General features: G+C 44.8%; 1 pseudogene; it reads right to left on the bottom strand.

Moving 5' to 3' along the window:
- LOC132890281 (cytochrome P450 2J6-like) overlaps nucleotides 1-17,609 on the bottom strand; it is a 62,880-nt pseudogene that overhangs the window by 30,769 nt on the left and 14,502 nt on the right.

The raw sequence follows: 17,609 nt of genomic DNA, 5'->3' as shown, positions 1-17,609 counted from the left end.
ACTCTGCGACATGCTTTTGACCAAGTGAGAGTAATCGATGGTCAAACGCTCCAGCTGAACGCCACCCCGTCCTTCCCCTACTTCGCAATTATGAAGGATAGGTTATACCGAGTGACACAGGACACTCAAACTAAAGAGCGTGTCACGCAGCTTTTAATTCCGAAGAGCCGCCGGGAATTGGTATTCTGGGCGGCTCACTTTAATCCCATGGCTGGACACTTAGGGCAGGATAAAACACTAGCCCGAATAATGGCCCGATTCTATTGGCCGGGGATTCGCGGCGATGTTCGTAGGTAGTGTACGGCATGCCGCGAATGCCAGTTAGTAAATTCAGCAGCCATTCCAAAAGCGCCTTTGCGCCCTCTTCCATTAATCGAGACCCCGTTTGAGAGAATTGGGATGGATCTCGTTGGGCCATTAGATCAGTCAGCATGAGGGTACCGCTTTATATTAGTTCTGGTGGACTATGCAACGCGATACCCAGAAGCAGTGCCTCTGCGCAATATCTCAGCACGCAGTATTGCAGAGGCGCTCTTCCGTGTCATCTCCCGAGTTGGAATCCCGAAAGAGATTCTGACTGATCAAGGCACTACGTTTATGTCACAGACACTGCGCGAACTGTATGGGTTATTGGGGATTAAGCCGATCCGCACCAGCGTGCATCACCCACAAATGGACGGTTTAGTAGAACGGTTCAACCGCACCCTCAAAAATATTATTAAAAAATTCGTAAGTGAGAGCACACGTAATTGGGATAAGTGGCTCGAACCCTTGCTGTTCTCAGTGTGAGAGGTTCCCCAAGCCTCCACGGGGTTCTCCCCATTCGAATTATTATATAGGCGTAAGCCGCGCGGCATCCTAGATGTGCTGCGGGAAAATTGGGAGGAGGGACCTTCACAAAGCAAAAACAAAATTCAGTACGTTATGGACCTGCGCGCAAAACTCCACACGCTCACCCACCTAACTCAGGAGAATTTGCGGCAGGCCCAGGAATGGCAAGCCCGCCTGTACAACAAGGGTACGTGCCTTAGAGAGTTCACTCCGGGAGATAAAGTACTCGTACTGCTGCCCACGTCGAGCTCCAAATTGATCGCCAAGTGGCAAGGACCCTTTGAGGTCACATGGTGAGTCGGGGACGTCGACTATGAGGTGAGGTGAACGGACAGGGGTGGGGCGCTACAGATTTACCACCTCAATCTGCTTAAACTCTGGAACGAGGAGGTCCCCGTGGCATTGGTGTTGGTGGTTCCGGAGAAGGCGGAGCTGGGGCCGGTGGTTCAAAAAGGGACATTGGCATCACGTACCTCTCCGGTCCCCTGTGGAGACCACCTCTCCCCGACCCAACTCACGGAGGTCGCCCAGTTGCAGACCGAGTTTTCGGATGTGTTCTCGCCCCTGCCCGGTCACACTAACCTCATAGAGCACCACATTGAGATGCCCCCAGGGGTGGTAGTGCGTAGCCGCCCTTACAGGCTACCCGAACACAAAAAAAAGGTGGTTCGGGAAGAACTTCAGCCCATGCTCGAAATGGGCATCGTCGAGGAGTCCCACAGTAACTGGAGCAGCCCGGTGGTCTTGGTACCCAAGGCCAACGGGTCGGTCCGGTTTTGTGTGGACTATAGGAAAGTCAACGCAGTGTCTAAATTTGATGTGTACCCAATGCCTCGTATTGACAAGCTGCTCGATCGACTAGGCACGGCTCGCTTTTATTCGACACTGGATTTGATGAATGGATATTGGCAGATCCCCTTGACTCCACTAGCCCGAGAAAAAAAATGGCCTTTTCCACACCATTTGGCTTACACCAATTCGTCACACTTCCATTTGGGCTGAATGGGGTGCCCGCTACATTTCAGCGGCTGATGGATAGGGTCCTCCGCCCCCACGCCACCTATGCGGCCGCCTATCTTGAGGACATCATCATATATAGTAATGACTGGCCGAGGCACTTGGAACACCTAAGGGCCGTCCTTAGGTCACTGAGGTGAGTGGGTCTCCCAGCCAACCCAAAGAAGTGTGCGATTGGGCGGGTGGAAGTACGGTCTCTGGGCTTCCACTTGGGCAACAGGCAGATGCGTCCCCAAATTAATAAGACCACAGCGATTGCAGCCTGCCCGAGGCCCAAGACCAAAAAGGGGGTGAGACAGTTCCTGGGGCTGGCTGGCTATTATCGTAGGTTTATACCTAATTATTCGGACGTCACCAGCCCACTGACTGATCTCACTAAAAAGGGGGCACCAGATCCGGTCCAGTGGACGGAGCAATGCCAGCGGGCTTTTTCAGAGGTAAAGGCTGCACTGTGTGGGGGGCCACTTCTACACTCCCCTGACTTTTCTCTCCCCTTTATGTTGCAGACCGATGCGTCGGACAGAGGGCTGGGGGCGGTTTTCAATCAATCAATCAATCAATCAAGTTTATTTGTACAGCGCTTTTAACAATAAATATTGTCGCAAAGCAGCTTTACAGAATTTGAACGACTTAAAACATGAGCTAATTTTATCCCTAATCTATCCCCAATGAGCAAGCCTGTGGCGACGGTGGCAAGGAAAAACTCCCTCAGACGACATGAGGAAGAAACCTCGAGAGGAACCAGACTCAAAAGGGAACCCATCCTCATTTGGGCAACAACAGACAGCCTGACTATAATATTAACAGTTTTAACAGGTATAACCCTCAACTGTCCTCATGGGGCCGTCCTTCACAGGAGTGGGGCGATAAAACTCCGACCAGACACAGGGCACCAGGATGGATCAAGCAGGTCTGAGGGGCAGAAGAGGCCAGCATCTCAATCCCAGGATCAACATGTAACTCAGAGGGACAGATTGGGGGGGGGGGGGGGAAGAGAGAGAGAGAAAGAAAACATGTTGTTAGGTATGCCCTAAAAATGACAAGTATTAAATCTGTGTGGTAGGCTCGCAGAGACAAGAGTCTTTACATCAGGCATGACACACAATGGCATGTTAATATGGTAAAAAAATATATCATGACCTGCTCTGGCTGGATGCTAGATTGGGTGATGGGAGCACACTCCTCAGCAATGATGAGATGCAGATGGGACCCTTAGGCCTGGCCAAGACAATTCAGTTACATTTCACCAGGTCTGGGACATGCGACAGAATGTCTGACGGCCGATTCCCTGCAGGCTACGATAGCCAGTCGAGGTCCCCACCGTCTCCACCAAAAGATTTCCTGTTGACTCCATGTAACTCAGAGGGACAGATTTGGAGTGGGGGGGGGGGGAGAAAGAAAACACAGGTGGTTAGGTATGCCCAATGTCACCTGAATAAGTAGGAACAGTATACATATTGCACCGAGTACAAGCAGGGACTCCGGCAACTAACTATGACAGCATAACTAAAAGGAGAGAGCCAGAAGGTAACACAGGCATGAGGGAGCCCCGGGACATAAAGCAGCCAGCCACTGCACCGTCAACAAACTCGAGTGAGCAAGCGAGTGGGGACTGACAGCATCCATACATCCCAGTTTACCAAAACACTCTATGTCTGAGGACCCTCCAGACCTACTCCTTTACCTCATAAACACCATTAACAAAAGGCTTGACTAAATAGATATGTTTTCAGCCTAGACTTAAATGCTGAGACTGTGTCTGATTCCTGGTTTTGTCCCAGGAGGTGGAGGGGGAGGACCGCCCCGTCCTGTATATAAGCAGGAAGCTGTCAGTGCGTGAGGGGCGCTGCAGCACCATAGAGAAAGAGTGTCTGGCCATCAAGTGGGCGGTCCTCGCCCTCCGGTACTACCTGCTGGGGCGCCCTTTCACCCTCTGTTCAGACCACGCGCCCCTCCAGTGGCTCCACCGCATGAAAGATGCCAACGCGTGGATCACCCGTTGGTATCTGGCACTCCAACCCTTTAATTTCAAGGTGGTCCACAGGCCGGGGGCGCAGATGGTCGTGGCGGACTTCCTCTACCGCCAAGGGGGGGGGGGGGGAGTCGGCTGCAGGCCGGACGGCCGCCCGGCCTGAGTCAGGCGGTGGGGGTATGTGGCAGCGGGGGCGTGGTCAAGCACCGGTCTGTGACAGGAGGGCGGAGTCAGGGAAGGTGAGTGGCAGAATCACTACACCTGAGAGCAATTAACCTGTGTTTGTGTCTTCCCAGTGACCGCGCCCTACTTAAGGAGGAAGAGCGAGAGCAGAGGGTCTCTTGCTGAACCAGACGCTGAGTGTGTGTGTCTGAAAAGTGCATACATAATTGTTAACCTGAAAAGTGTGGCAATAAAACGTGCTGTCAAACTGATCTCTGTCCTGCCGTCCTCTGTGCTCCACCCACGAACACTGAACCGTTACAATGAGTATGAAGAACTTCAAATGTATTAAATTTATAACCAGGTTTTTGTGTTACACCTAGATAATCATTATAAATAACCGCGACGCCTCCTCCTCTGCCAGTTAGACGAGGCTGGTGTATATAATTGTATCCAGGAGGACTCGCTTCATTTAATGCTATATATTCATTTGGCTTAATCCATGTTTCTGTTAAACACAGTACATTAAACTCCTGATCAGTAATGAGTTCATTAACCATTAGCGCTTTAGATGTAAGAGATCTAATATTTAATAGCCCCACCTTTAGATCAAAGGTGCTGGCAGCAGCTGTACAGTCAGTATGATCTAATTTTATATTGATTAGGTTACTGGAACAAACTCTCTGAAAATTTCTACCTTTTTGTTGAGCTCGGGGAACAGACACAGTCTCGATGTAGTGGACAATGTATCATAGGTACAGTAAGGGCTCGAGGGTGGCTGCCCTCTGCCTAGATGCAGAAAAGGCATTTGACCAAGTGGAATGGGGATACATGGTAAAGGCCTTGGAGGAGTTTGGATTTGGTAGTCAATTTGTATCGTGGATGACAATGTTATATGCTCATCCATCTTCCTCCATTCTCACAAATCAAGAAAGATCAGTGCCGTTCCGATTACACCGCGGGACATGCCAGGGCTGCCCTCTCAGCCCATTGCTCTTTGCCATTAGTATCAGGAATCACCCTTCTGTTGAACCCATCCAGCTGGGTAAAGTGGATCACCATATTTCTCTATATGCGGACGATGTTGTTCTTTTCATATCACAACCAGAGAAATCAGTTCCTGTTTTGCTGGATCTAATCAGAACATTTGGTGAAGTTTCATGTTACACAATTAACTGGCAGAAGAGTGAATTCATGTCACTGGGTGCGGATCTCAACACTGAATTTCTGCATAATCTCCCGTTCAAAATTACCAACAGGCTGAAGTATCTTGGTGTAGTTTTGTCAAAAGACCCTAAACTAATTTTTAAGCTGAACTTTCTTGAGAAAGTTGAGAAACTGAGGAGGGACATTGAAAAATGGAGGAATCTTCCTCTCTCTATGGTGGGTCGAATAAATGCCATCAAGATGGTTTCCCTGCCGAGGTTCTTGTATCTCTTTCAAAATGTACCTATTTTTTTGGCAAGATCTTTTTTCAAATCTCTGGATTCAATAGTTCTATCTTTTATTTGAGCTTTAAAGCTCACAGAATTTCAAAAGCTCATTTACATAAACCAGGGGAAATGGGTGGGTTCGGGTTGCCATATTTCCTGCATTACTACTGGGCAGCGAATGCTAGAGCCCTTGTCTATTAGCAGGAAGGATATAATATGGAGGTATCTGTTGAGACTCCCCCTTGGGTTGCCATTGAAATGAGTGATGTCAAAAATAGTTCACTTCCAGCACTTCTCTTCTCAACACCCAGACCTCCTGCAACTGTTAAGATGGATAATATGATCATTTTCAATTGCTTAAAAATATGGCAGCAAATTAGGAAGGGCTGCAGACTACCAGACACTTCTATCCATGCCCCAGTATATCACAATTATGCATTCTCTCCATCCCTCTCGGATGGGTCTTTTGACAGTTGGAGGCTAAAGGGTTTGGTCACTCTGAAAGATCTCTATATTAATAAACAATTTGCTACATTTGCTTAGTTACAAAACAAGTTTTCTCTTCTCACAACACATTTTTCTGATATTTGCAGATTAGGAATTATGTCCGTCAATGTGTGCCTAACTTTGAGTCTCTTCCGGAAGATAAATTGATTTATAAGCTTTTGTTGGGTCCACCTGAATCTAGAAAATTGGTCTCTGGCTTTGTAAATATATGTTCTGAACAAACAATTTCTGCTACGCACTCTTTGAAAAACTCCTGGGAGGAGGAGTTGGGAATGCAGATTGGAGATGATGTTTGGAGGGAGGGCCTTGGTAGGACCCGATCTTGCTCTATCAACACCAGGTACCAGTTAATCCAATTTAAGGTGATGCACAGGCTTCATAATTCAAAAACCAATCTGCACAGAATCTTTCCCACCATCTCATCGCAATGTGACCGATGTAAATCTGCAGAGGGCTCTCTGACTCACCTCTTTTGGACATGTCCGAAACTGTATAATTTTTGGTGTAACATATTTAAGTGGTTTTCTGACATGTATGGCTGTGTGTTTGAACCTGATCCAATGATTGCATTATTTGGGGTTTCTCCTTCTCTACTTAAACATGGGGTTACGGTGCAAAGCACAATTATGTATGGAATGGTAATTGCAAAGAAAATTATTTTAAAACTCTGGAAGTCAAATACTGTGCCTCAGTTTAAGATCTGGTTACGTGAGCTCATTGGTATATTGCATATGGAGAAGGTTCGATATGGCATGATGGACAATCTTAATAAATTTTCAGATATATGGCAGCCATTTTTGGCTCACCTTGATAAATATAACACTGATCTTGACCAGCAAGGGAGTTCATAGAGTGCCATCCACCTTTACCATCTCTGTTTAGTACTTGTGTTAAGATTCTAGTGTCAGTGATGCAGCAGTGTACACAATTATTGTTTTTAAATATGCCCTGTTTTGTTTTGGGGTTTTTTTGCTTTTTTTTTTGTGTGTGTGTGTGTGTGTGTGTGTGTGTTCTGTTTTACTTGTTGTTTCTACTCTCTTTTCTGTGTTTGTTTTCTGTAACTTGTACAAAATTCTAATAATATAATTAAAAAAAGTGTTAAAGAATTTTGGAAACTCAGTTCTGGCCTGCTGTACTTCTGTGCTCCACCCACCCGTGCAAAGTTCTACAGTGAGAATACAGGGTTTGACTTTTTTCAGGACTTTGAAAATGTATGATCAAAACATGTTGGAGATACAAAGACTAATTGTTGTAATGTACCTCAATTCATTCACATGGAACTGATGTATGCACTTGAATTAATTTAAATTAATGAGATTTTTTCACTGTACAGTCAACCAGGAATTCAAAAAGTGTTTTATGATATTGCTGTTGTTAGACTATTTTATGAGTGCAGTTAAAGGCATATAAACATCAAATAACACAGCAAACTGCACTTCAATTAACTATTCCTTGGAGCACATCAAGGTTCGGTCCTAGGAACTCTTTTTTTTATCGTGTTTATCAATGATCTCCCAAAGTCAATTCATCATTGCAAGGTTGTTCTGTATGCAGACAATACAGCCCTGTTCTTTGCTGGTAAGGATGTCCATTCTATGGAGTTACAGTTGTGGTCAGAGGTTTACATACAGTGACATGAATGCCATCTTGGATTTGAATGTCATGGCAGTATTTGGGCTTTCAGTAATTTCTTTGAACTGTTCTTTTTTTTTGTGCCAAACTGATTGTACAGCATACATCTTTTATTTAAAAAAAAAACACTAGATCTTGATGCACAAGTTTTAATTTTCTTTGGGTTTTCTGAAATCAACACAGGGTCAAAATTATACATACAGGGTCAAAAATTTACATACGCTCACAATATTAACTCACAAGTGCTAAAACTTCCAAAATGTCTCTTATATTGCCAAGGCTGAGGTCTCGTAACTTCCTGTTAGTGATCATGATTGACTACAGCTGGTAGCTTCTCTGTGCCTTCATAAAAAGGGTTTGTTTACAGCACTCATTGGATTGACCAACACACAGTAAAATGGGAAAGTCCAAGGAGCTCAGTGCAGATCTGAGAAAGAGGATTGCAGATATACGGTACACAACTCCGGAATGTCTCTTGGAGACATTTCTAAACAACTGCAAATTCCAAGACCAGGTCAAACAATTGTATCCAAGTTATCATGAGGTATAGTCACTTTGCCAAACCACTTTGCTTCAAGAAAACCCAAACTGTCACCCTCAGCTGAAAGGAAGTTGGTTTGGACGGTCAGGAACAACCTGAGAACCACCATGACACAGCCCTGCCATGAACTGGAAGCTGATCACTGTCTACAGTTCAGATCACCATGGACTAAGACCATGAAGAGTCATGAAATATCCAACCAGAATTCTGCCACAAGCTTGTTCATGGTAAACAAAAATGTTTGGTCAAGGTCAATCTTGTGAAGAGGTATTTTACCCAAATATTAGATGTGCTGTATATATATTTTTGACCCTGTATGTATAATTTTGACCCTCTGTTGATTTCAGAAAACCCAAAGAAAATTAAAACTTGTGCACCAAATTCTAGTGTTTTTTTAATTAAAAGATGTATGCTGTACATTCTGCCACAGAAAAAGAACAGTTCAAAGAAATGACTGAAAGCCCAAATACTGCCATGACATTCATATCTACGATGAATTGTAATTCACAGGAACTGACCTAGAAGTTACAGATTCTTTCAAGTCCCTAGGACTGACCTTTAATCCTACTATGACCTGGTGTAATCATCTTGACGATCTGTCTGGAAACGTAGCTAAAAGATTAAATCTTTTGAGGAGGAGTAGAAAGTATCTCACTGTGGACACATGCAATGACTCTTTGGTCCAGGCTCTTTACGAATACTGTGATGTGGTCTGGTCTAATGCTGACAAGACAAGCCTTGACAGATTACTAAGGTTGCAGAAGAGAGGTGCCTGCATTATTCTACAAAAGAAGACCAGAGAAGAACGATCTGAAAACTTCTTTAGAGAGTTGAGTTGAATCCCTTTGACTAATTGTTGGACTTTCCATAAATGCCTATTTGTATTCAAATGCTTGAAAGGACTTTGCCCCTCACAACCTCAGGAACATATTTACCTGCAATTCTGAAGTACATAACACTAGAAACAAAATATCATCCAAGCCTGGTTATAGCTCATTCAAATATTCTGCTGCTAAATTATTCAACAGTCTGGATTCTACAGTTAGAAACTCTAAGTGTGTTAAATCATTTTGCTCAAACTATTGATTATGTATATAACAAAAAATGTTCGAGATTAACTCTAAATTGTCCAGTGTACTCAAACCTCTAAGTTATTATAATTTTCACACTTTTTCATAAAGGTTCCATTGTCAATATAAATCACCATAACTTAATATTTTTATCCACATCATTATATTTTTATTTATTCTATTTGTTATTCTATATTTGCCATTAATTACCTCACTCGGGACAGAGTACACCAGGGGGTGAGGTATTGTTTTTGGTCGGGTTTCTTTGTTTTTTTGTTAAGGATATTACAAGAAAATGGCTAGACCAATCTTCATGAAACGTTAAGGATAGATGGGTATTGGTCTCAAATAAAACCTCCAACATTTTGAGGGTCATCCAGTCAAGGTCACCAAAAAGGTCAAAATCATTTTTGTTGTGTCTACTGCCTTATATAGAGGCGCTAGCCACTATGTCATCGTGCTGTAAGAATGTAACAATTGCGAACTGCGCATGCACATACTGTACATGTGTTCCAATTAAAATGTCTGGTGAGTGTATACAATTTGGTTTGCCATTCGAAATAAATGGATTAGACTAAAGAAATTGCTTTCAGACATGTTTATGCTTGTAACAGAGGGAAAGTGTGTTCCACTGAGCTCTAGCGCCAGGCCATTTCCAGGAAATAAGAGTTTGGGTCATGGAGACAGCGTGTGTATGTCAGCCTCGTTTCGGAGGTTTCAGTTTTGAAAACTAAGAGGTAAGAGTAGATTAATATAAAGTACAGATACTTGGTATATTTTACTTCTGTGATTTTTAAATTGTTCATTTTTGGATTATGCTTCATTTTTGTGGCTACTGCCTCATAGAGGAAATATATATTGTCATACTCCACCCTGGACTTCCACTCCGGAGATTTATTATCTCCCAGTTAGATTAGATTAGATTAGATAAAACTTTATTGATCCCTTTGGGAGGGTTCCCTCAGGGAAATTAAGATTCCAGCAGCATCATTACAGATAAACAGAGAAAAGAAATAGAGAAAAACTTCTAGATAAATTAAATTAAGTATTCACATATACAAATATAAAAAGAATAAGATATGGGGAAGAGAGGAAGGGGGAGAGAGAGGAGGAAAAAAGGGAAAGGGGGGCAGCAGGAGAGATATTGCACTTTATATTGCACATTATATTGCTCATTGTCCAGTATTGCTTATTGTTAGGCTAGGCTACTGCTCCTTCCCGTCCTCTGTCCTCCTGTTACCCCTCCTCCCCCCAGAGATGAGTTGTACAGTCTGATGGCATGAGGGACAAAGGAGTTTTTGAGTTCAGTGCTAATCCGGATCCAGGACGGGACTTTCATCTTGCCGGCATTCACTTCCTGGTTTGCTCTGCTGTGTATAAATAGGCCATTCTCAGAAGGGGACTTTGCCAGAATGTCTTGTTGTTTTTTCACGTCGTCTCTGCGCCCTTATTACTTCTTGGATTTTTGTTCTCCGTTTTGCCTGTTCCTTGTCACAGTTTTTTGTGCTATGTTTTTTGTCTTTTTTCATGTTTGTTGTGCTATGTTTTTGTCTCAAGTTTTTTGTCTGGACTATTTTTTATGCTAGCATTTTTTGTCCTTGCCTGCCTTGATTTTGTCCCTAGTTTTTTCTGGATTATTTTTGGTTTATTTTTACTCCTATTAAATCTTTTTTATTATTGGATTTACTGGTCTGTGTTCTGCTCTTGGATTCTACTCACCACATCTCACCACCCATAACAGTACGTTCTGGCCAACATGGATCCAGCAGAACTGAACCATCTGAAAACGGCTATGCAGCAGCAAGGAGCCCTCCTTGGGACCCACCAACAGGAACTCAAGCAGATCACCCAGAGCCTAGCCACCCTGTCCAACTCACTCAACCTTCTAGCCACACAACTCCAGCACTCCCATGCCATGCCTACCCCTGCCCAGCTGCCTCCTTCTTCACCTCCCGCCACTGCCACTCGCCACGAACCAAGACTTCCTTCACCTCAGCCCTACAGCGGGGAACCAGGTACCTGCAGATCTTTTCTGTCTCAGTGTTCATTGATCTTGGAGCTACAACCCATAGCTTTCCCCACAGAATGCTCCTGGGTAACTTATGTCATCATGCTCCTCACCAGCAAGGCCAGAGAATGGGGAACAGCAGTCTGGCACGCTGACGTGTCCTTTTGTTCCAGCTTCAAGGACTTCTCTGAGGAAATGAGGTGAACATTCAACCACTCTCTGTCCAGTTGGGAAGTGACTAGGGAGCTCATGGAGCTGCGGCAGGGGCCCCGATCTACCTCGGACTATGCCATTGAGTTCCGGACGTTGGCAGCATCATGCGACTGGAACGAGAGCGTCCAGGTCGACGCGTTCCTACATGGTTTGTCCAGCATCATCAAGGACGAAATGGTATCTCGGGAACTGCTGTCAGACCTCACCACTCTCATGGACCTCACCAATTGTATCAACGCTCAGGTCCTACAACATAGGAAAAAGAAGAGCCGCCTCAGCTGCAACTTCTCCCCACCTCCCGCCCCGTCCGTCGAACCCATGCATGGTAGATCAGGTACAGGTGTCAGTGGAGGAATGACTGCATCGGCGGAACACGGGGGCCTGCTTCTACTATGGTCAGCAAGGACACATCTGCCAAGCCTGCCCGCTAAAAAGGATGAGCCCACCAGTTAATCAAGGGGCCCTGGCGGGCAATGCTTGGAACCAGTCCCCTGCTGACCGACCGTTGATCCCCATTATCATCATGCACAACAACCAGCATCACCATCTTCAGGCACTCATCAACTCGGGGGTGGACAGGAACCTGATCTGCTCTGCCACCACCAAGGATCTTGGAATCCCATTGCGAGCCCTCGAGGTCCTTCTCACCATCCTGCGACTCAATGGCACTGGCTTGACCACTGTCACTCACCTCACCACCCCGCTCACCCTAAGGCTTTCAGGCAATCACTCCGAAATGATACATCTTCACGTCTTGAACAACCCTCACGTTCCCATTATTCTTGGACTATCCTGGTTGATGCAGCACAACCCCCACTTACACTGGACTGATCACACCATCTTAGGCTGGAGTCCTTCCTGCCTGGCCTCCTGCCTGAACTCCGCTCTGCCTCCCGCCAAACCACCACAGCCCTCAGCCAGTGAGTTTCCTGACCTCTCTCACATGCCTCCGGAATATCTGGACCTCAAGCCAGTTTTTAGTAAAACCCAAGCAGTGTCCCTCCCTCTTCACAGGCCTTACGATTATGGGATTGACCTCCTGCCCGGGACGGCACCACCCAAGGGACGTCTCTACTCACTCTCACCCACCGAACGACAGGCCATGGAGAAGTACATCACGGAGTCACTGGCAGCTGGGATTATCTACCCTTCCTCATCTCCATCAGGGGCAGGGTTCTTCTTTGAAAAGGACAAGTGACTCCATCCCTGCATTGACTATCAAGGTCTCAACGCCATCACAGTCAAGAACTGCTACCCACTATCACTCATGACCACAGCCTTCAAACTACTCCAGGGAGCTAAGGTGTTCACTAAAGTTACACAATGCCTATCACCTAGTTAGGATCAGGGAAGGGGATCAGTGGAAGATGGCCTTCAACACCACCACAGGCCACTATGAGTACCTCATAGTCCCTTTCGGCCTGACCAATGCACCAGTTAATGATGTCTTAAGGGACTTAATTAACATCTTTGTCTTCATATACCTGGATGACATCTTGATTTTCTCTTGCTCCCTGGAGGAACATCGGAGTCATGTCTGGCAGGTCCTCCAATGCCTGCTAGAAAATAAACTGTTCATTAAGGCAGAGAAAAGTGAGTTCCACCAAAGCTCCATTTCATTCCTGGGGTTCATCATCGCTCTGGCAAAGATTCAAATGGATCCCCTCAAGCTGGAGGCAGTTGCTGACTGGCCCACCCCATCTTCGAGACGAAAGCTCCAGCACTTCCTAGGATTCACCAACTTCTACAGGCGCTTCATTCGCAACTTCAGCATGGTGGCTGGACTTCTCGCAGCTCTGACCTCGACCAAGACCCAATTCAAGTGGGGGAAGAAGCAGAGAAAGCCTTTTCCATGCTCAAGCACAGTTTTACCACAGCACCTGTTCTCACCATACCCGATCCAACCAAGCAGTTTATTGTCAAGGTCAATGCTTCCGAGTCAGGAGTCAGAGCTATACTATCCCAGAGGTCCAGTGATGACAAGATCCACCCATGTTCCTTCTTCTCCCACTGCCTATCCCCAACCGAATGGAATTACAACATCAGTGACTGAGAACTACTGGCTGTTAAACTAGCCTTGGAGGAGTGGAGGCACTGGCTCGAGGGGTCAGAGCTCCCCTTCCTAGTCTGGACTGACCATAAGAATCTGGAGTACCTCAAGTCTGCCAAACACCTGAATTCCTGTCAAGCCCGTTGGTCTCTCTTCTTCTCCTGGTTCAACTTCACGCTCTCCTACTGCCCAGGCTCCAAGAACGGCAAACCTGAAGCCCTGTCCAGGATGTTCTCTTCCCACCAAGAGGAGTCCAAGCCACCTGAGACCATCCTTCCTCCACACTGCCTGGTGGGAGCCGCCGTTCTAGAGGTTGAGACGCTTGTGCAGAAGGCCCTGGAGCAGAACCCCGATGAAGGAAACCTCAACAACACTCCTCCTAACCATCTGTTTGTTCCCTGTCCTGTGCAAACCCAGGTGCTGCAGTGGGGTCATGGTTCCAAGCTGGCCTGTCATCCGGGAGCTGCCCGAACCCTGGCACGCATTCAGCAGCGCTTTTGGTGGCCATCCATCAAGGAGGATGTCCAGGAGTTTGTGGCAGCCTGCGACACATGCTCCTGGAGCAAGACAGCCAATCAACCCCCTGCTGACTTGCTAAGACCCCTCCCAACTCCACATCAACCTTGGTCTCACATCGCCCTGGACTTCAGAATGGGCGAGCCAGGTTTTGGAGGTTGCACTCAGGTGCATGGCGTCCAGGGATGCCAGTTCTTGGAGCAGGTACCTATCCTGGATTGAATATGCACATAACACTCTCCCTTCCTCTGCCACAGGTCTCTCTCCATTCCAGTGTGCACTAGGTTACCAACCACCACTGTTCCCCAGCCAAGAGGAGGAGGCCACTGTACCCTCAGCCCAGTTCTTTATACACCACTGCAGGAGGACATGGGCATTGGCCTGGAAAAGGCTCATTCGCTCTGCACTCGCATCCGAGAGGCAGGCCGACAAACATCACTCCAAGGCACCCACCTACCAAGTAGGTCAACGAGTTATGCTCTCAATGCACCAACTGCCACTTAGGACCATCTATCGCAAGCTAGCACCCAGGTTCCTTGGACCCTTCCTCATCAAGAAGGTAATCAACCAATGATCTGTTAGACTCGCATTACCACTCACCATGTGACATGTTCACCCTACCTTTCATGTATCTCAGCTTAAACCTCTGGTCTCCAGTCCTTTGCTACCGGGTGAGGTTTGTTTGCCTGGCAAAAAAACCTCGCCCGGTTTATTTGCCATGCGCAGCTTTCATGTAAATAAGTGCCAGCTTTTGAAACCCTGTGTCTAATAAAGTTTATTATTCATTCTCATTATCTTTAGCTGCTTTATCCTGTTCTACAGGGTTGCAGGCAAGCTGGAGCCTATCCCAGCTGACTACAGGCGAAAGGCAGGGTACACCCTGGACAAGTCACCAGGTCATCACAGGGCTGACACAGACAGCCATTCACACTCACATTCACACCTATGGTCAATTTAGAGTCACCAGTTAACCTAACCTGCATGTCTTTGGACTGTGGGGGAAACCAGTTATTATTATTATTATTATTATTATTATTACAAATATATACAGGCTACAGATTACATTTCCAGTTTCACTGTTTTATGGCTACACTGTTAATGATGGAAATAAACAAAGCAGTGTATTATATTACACTATTTAAGGACATACAATTTATTAAAATGTGTGGATTTGTGTTGATATGGTGTCTCAGTTGAAATACTTGATTCTGGAACTGTGAGTGTGCAGCGTTGAAGCTCATGTCCATCAACACAAACCTCCTTATAACTCAGTGACTGTTCTGAAATGCTGAAACAGCTGACACGAAACCTGACAGCTTTCTTCAAAAGTGGCTCAAGGGGATTTGAAAGCAGATAACAAGTAATCCTCTGAAGGTGCTCGAATTTGAATTTAATTGATTTTATTTATCTTTAAAGAGCAACATACACCTCGACACTTCATGCAAATTGATATCAAACTGAAGAATATCTACAGTAACTAAAGCAAGCAAAAAAAAAATGTATTCTTTTAAGCATAAACTTTCTTCAAAGGTTCACACTTTTTACAGCCAGGGACCCCGTAACTGAAAATTCACTCTACTGGCTAACTGATTTTTGAAAATATTCCAACTATACAAATATTTGAGTCATTGCTTAAATGCATTTAAAAAAAACATTGAAGGAATATATCAGGTCCAAAATTATATTATTTGGAAGACATTGCTTATTGCTCTCATTTGCACTGACAGTAATAACTCAATAATAAATATAATAACTTTTCTTGTGATTTCCCCAACACTAATATGGAATTAAAAGCCATTAGCATTAATCTTAGTCCAAATAACAGTGGTCAGGCAATGTTGAAGTAACAACTGGTTATTTGTAACTATTTATGATCACAGTGTTTATAATCTGGTGTCGCCCAGATGAGTACGGGTTCTGTTTTGAGACTAGTTTCTCTCAAGGCCTTTTCCTCACATTGTCTCAGGGTTTTTTGTTTGTTTTTTTGTTTTTCTTGTCACTGATGCCACTTGCCCACTATGGATCTAAATCTACAAATTTCTCTAAACTTGTTTTGTGACAATGTCTATTATTAACAGTGTTACACAGTTAAAATAGAGTTGATTTGAGCTTACCATTGCCCAAGGTCCATTAGCGATCTTTACATATTCAGTAAACAGCCGAACGTAGACTTTAAGGGTTTCATCGCCATAGTCATAGCGAGTACCAAACAAAACCAGGTAGATGATATTTGATGCTGCATCATGGAACAGAGTCTGAGGATACATGGAGTTTCCTACAAATAGATAAGCTTTGTTGATGTGTTTTTACTTGCTTTGTAAAATACTTTATTGGGCAGCTATAATCAACAGAAACATGATTAATAAAGTAACATGTTGATACCAGTATGCTTGTCCAATTTTGCAACAACATGTTCAATTTCACCAAGAATCCTCTTCTCCATAGACTGTTTCCCCAAGCCAAAGTTCCTTAAGGTCATGAGAGCAAAGCGCCGATGCTCCTTCCATTGAAGACCATAATCAGCTATTACGACTCCTGTTTCATTTTACTCATATTAGTAACACACATTAGCATTGCACTAACAATACATTTGTAAAAGAAATTTAATACAGTCTGGTGATGAGGGATGAGTAATTGTTTGTCACAGAGCTCACCTTTTCCTTCAGTCATATCCTTAATCATGGAGTCTGGGCGTCCTGAAAAGTCTGCAGATTTGGTCACCAGAGCTTCTTTTATGGCTTTTAAACCATGAAGAACAACAGCTGGTTTTGTCCCAATATACAGACTGTAAATGTTTCCATATTGCTCAGCCAACTAAACATACAACATTCACCAAATATTATTTCAGCAAAACATACACACATTGCAAATGTGTCATGAGGTAACATGCCTGCTGTTCTGTCATAAGCTGGTTTACATTGTGAGATTTTCAACACGATTTTGTTGTCATGGACAAAACTTCGTAAACCAATTCGATTGTGACAAAAGATGGCCAACGACAAAGTTCTTGCAGTGTTATAAATTCAAACCTCAGAGTGACAGTGCTGCTACAAAACTCATCTGACAACCACCAGTAGGGGGACCCCACTAGCAGACACTGTTGGGTGACTGCACCCTTAGGTGCCCACATCTCATCTCATTATCTCTAGCTGCTTTATCCTGTTCTACAGAGTTGCAGGCAAGCTGGAGCCTATCCCAGCTGACTACGGGCGAAAGGCGGGGTACACCCTGGACAAGTCGCCAGGTCATCACAGGGCTGACACATAGACACAGACAACCATTCACACTCACATTCACACCTACGGTCAATTTAGAGTCGGTGCCCACATGGTTATTTAAAAAAAAAAGCAAACACACCTTCTAGGGTGCCCCTATGGTAGATAACACCTATTTTCTGCACAAGTCTGGATCAAACTGAACATAATAATTTTCTTTAATCATAGATGTATCATCTATCATCTCTGTACAAAAGACCCAAACATGTTTTTAACTAAGATCTTTACAGAGATTATTAATGTTAAGGGTGTCACATCTATGCCAGAAACCACACCAAACTCCACTTAACAGAACACACTGCAGCCTATAAACATAGCAACGACAGATTACAACACCCACACTCCTTCACATTCACAGTCACCGGATTTTTAACCATGCACA

Source organism: Neoarius graeffei, chromosome 8 (genome assembly GCF_027579695.1).
Source record: "Neoarius graeffei isolate fNeoGra1 chromosome 8, fNeoGra1.pri, whole genome shotgun sequence".
Lineage (NCBI taxonomy): Eukaryota > Metazoa > Chordata > Actinopteri > Siluriformes > Ariidae > Neoarius > Neoarius graeffei.
Note: the sequence above shows the minus strand (reverse complement) of the source record. Positions and strands in the feature narration are given on the sequence as shown.